The 3560-nt window shown below is 43.2% G+C and overlaps 1 long non-coding RNA gene across 1 annotated transcript in view; it reads left to right on the top strand.

Annotated features, from left to right (window-relative positions):
• LOC106735335 (uncharacterized) overlaps nt 1–1849 on the top strand; it is a 44726-nt gene extending 42877 nt beyond the window's left edge. Inside the window, exon 3 of the long non-coding RNA XR_001370674.2 lies at nt 1804–1849. This is a non-coding gene — a long non-coding RNA (uncharacterized LOC106735335). The remainder of the gene's footprint in view (nt 1–1803) is intronic.
• The last annotated feature ends 1711 nt before the right edge of the window (nt 1850–3560 follow it).

Consider the following 3560-nt stretch of genomic DNA (forward strand, 5'->3'; position numbering starts at 1 on the left):
CCACATAGCCAACCACAGTTCAAGTCCTGGACCTGGTGGCTTGCTTTCTCACTTTCTCTCTCTCTTTCTCTCTCCCTCTCTCTGTGCATGTGTCTCTTTGGTCAAATTAAGATGAATGAATAAATAAAATTAAATAAATAATTCTTTAAAAAAAAAAAAAGAGCAAAGCTGGAGGACTCATATTTCCTGATTTCAAATTTTACTACAAAGTCACAGTAATCAAAATAGTGTGGTACTGGCATACAGACAGACCTGTCGAACAGTGGAAGAGCAAAGAGGGTCCAGGAGGACCAGACGGTGCAAGGGAGGCACACATGGGAAGATTCTGCGTTTGTGTCGAGAGTCCTTCTAGAGTACACAAGATGCACACTGCTCAGAATTCAGGCCAGGCTGAAGGCTGGGGGAGATCACACTCTTGAGACCCTGTTAAGGAAGTGCCCCCTCTCTCTATGTCTCTCTTGCTCGTGGAGAAAATAAGTAAACTAAAAAAAAAGTGTCCAGAAATAAACCCCGACATATTTGATCAAATGATTTTCAATGAGAGTACTAAGACCATTCAGTGGAGGAAAGGAGACTTTCCAACAAATGGCAGTGGAAAAATCAAATATCCACATAAGTTGTGAACCCTCACCTAACACAATACACAAAAGTTAACTCAGCTGTTTCTATAATGCAGACAATGTTCCATTTCTTAAACTGAATGGTGAGTAAATGAGTATTTATTGGAATTATCTTATATAACTTCATTTACTTACTTGTTTATCTATTTATTTATTTTATTTATTTATATTAACTTGACCAGAGAGTGAAAGAGAGAGAGAGAGAAAGTGAGAAAGCAAGCTACCAGGTCTCGGATGCGAACCGGAACCACTGCATGCCATGTTTGAGCCCAGCACCTTTAACCACTATGTCACCTGCCGGCCCTTCATTGTATTATTATTCATTATCCTCTAACCATTATTTCTTTAGAAATAGTCTTTTTTATTGACTCAATAATTAATTTTTACAAATCAGGAGTCCAGAAATGGAGACAAAATGAGATACTAGAGCACTGCCGGGTTCCCCTTCCTTATGCTGTACTTAGATGAACTCTGATCTTCCTGGCAGTAGGGCCACTGACTGTGGGGGTGATAGGCTGAGTAATGGCCACCAAAGATACCTAGATGCTAATCCCTGAAACCTGTGTTATCTCAGGAGGCAAAAAAAGGCACTTTGCAGCTGCAATCAAGGGTTTTGAGATGGGGAGATTATTCAGGTAGGCCCTCAAGGTAGTCACAAGGTACCCTTGTCAGAGGAAGGTGGGGAGGTGAGGACAGATGAGAAGGCAATGTGACCAGAAAGCAGAGATTAGAGAGATGTAGCCCCAAGCCAGGAATGCAGCCAGCCACTGAAGCTGGAAGGAGGAAGGAATGGAGTCTCCCCTGGAACTTCCAGAAGGAATCAGTCCTGCCAACACCTTGAATTGAGCCTCAGAAGACTCATTTCAGATTTCTGGCCTCCAGAACTGTTTGAAAATCAATTTCTGTTGCTGTAAGCCAATAAACACAACTCGAAAGAGATCAGATATGCTATTTGAGTGATTCTGGGCCCATAAGGAAGGTCGTGGGTTTGATTCCCCAGTGGACTACTATTCACTGGGCATGCATGCCCATGGACTTGGCTAGCTGGCTGGGAGGCTGAGGAGGCATTGGCAGTGTGAGTCCTGTTGACAGTGCTTCTCTCTCTCTCTCTCTGTGTCACCCTCTCTTTCTCTCTGCCCTTCTTTCCTGCCTGCCATGTGATGACTACCACCCTATTATGCAGCGAGAAGACCCTCACCAGATGCCAGCACTTTGGTCTTGGATTTCCCAGCCTCCAGAACTGTGAGAAAATAATTTTTTAATGAATTATGAGTATTTCACATATTCTATTATAGCAGTACAACATACACAAAGACAATACCAAAAGACTGAAAGTAGGGCCAGGTGGTGGCATGGAGGTCAAGAAGGTTGGATCCCACATGGCCAACTGCATAGCTCAAGTCCTGGACTCAATGACTTGAAAAACATGCCAGGTGCATGTGCATGTGTGCCCAAAATCCTGAGAGGGGAATGGAAAAGGGATTGTGGCATGACTGTCTCCCCTGGGAGGTGCTTTCTCATTTTCTTTTCCTCTCTCTCCACCCATCACCCACAAGCACATGTGTGCTATAGCAAAAAAAAAAAAAAAAGAATTGAAAGGCATTTGAGAAAATATTTGTATGCTCATATTCACTGCAAATTACCCACAGTGGTCAGAAGGTAGAAGCAGACCCAGTGTCCCTACATAGCTGAATGGATTAACAAAGTGCACTGTATTTGGGTTGTCAGAAAAGTCATGACACATATTGCATAGGAAAACATAGAGAAATACATCATGACTTTTCCAACAACCCAATACAATGGAATGATACTCAGCCTTTAAAAGAAAGGAGGGGCCAGAAGGTGGCATGGTGGTTAAGGTGCTAGACTCCCACATGGAGTCCTGGACCTGGTGACTTGCTTTCTCACTTCCCTCTTCTTTCTCTCTCTGTCTCTTTCTGGTCACATTAAAATAATAATGATGACTAAAATTAAATAAATGACTCTTTTTTTGTTTGTTTTTGGAGAGTTGTTTGCTATAGGGCGCGTGCGCTCGCCAGACAGACAGAGAGAGACAGAGAGACAGAAAACGAGAAATCACCCCCCAGGGGGGATGGTCATGCCACAACCCCTTCTCCTCCATTCTCCTTTCGGAATCTTGGGTACTTATGCACACGTGCCCGGCATGAGTTTTAAGCCACCGGGTCCGGGACGTGAACCGTGGTCGACTACGTGGGAGTCCAGCGACATAGCCATTACACTAACTGCTCGTTCCCAATAAATGACTCTTTAAAAAATATTTTAAAAAGAAAGAAAATTCGTGGTGGTTTAGGGCGTTGGACTCCCACATGGGTGACCGTGGTTTGAATCCTAGGCCTGGTGGCTTACTTTCTCACTTTCCCTCTTTCTCTCACTCTGTCCCTCTCTGGTCAAATTAAAATAAATAAGGTTAAATAAAATAATTCTTTAAAAAATAAAAAAAGAGGGGCCAACAGGTAAAATAGTGGTTAGGGGCGCTGGACTACTATATGGGCGACTGCGGTTTAAGTCCCAGACCTAGCGGCTTGCTTTCTCACTTTCTCTCTCTCTCTTTCTTACTCACTCTCTCTGGTCAAATTAAAATAAATAAGTAATAAAGTTAAATAAGATAATTCTTAAAAAAAAAAAATGAAAGGAAATTCTGGGTTGCCCTGTGGCCTAGTGGTTAAAACAGTCGGATCCCACATGGCTGACCATGCAGTTCAAATCCTGGCCCCAGCAGCTTGGAAAGCATACCAGGAACGTGTGTGTGCATACGTGCCCAAAATCCCAACAGAATGGAGAAATGGAGAAGGGATTGCCATGTAACCACACCCAGCTTGGGGTGTGTTTTCTCTCTGGTGAGTGCACGCTCCCTCTGACAAAAGAAATGATAAAGAAGGAAATTCTGACATGTTCTGCATGGGTGAACCTTAAGAACAT

This window comes from Tupaia chinensis, unplaced genomic scaffold (assembly GCF_000334495.1).
Source record: "Tupaia chinensis unplaced genomic scaffold, TupChi_1.0 Scaffold000359_1, whole genome shotgun sequence".
NCBI lineage: Eukaryota > Metazoa > Chordata > Mammalia > Scandentia > Tupaiidae > Tupaia > Tupaia belangeri.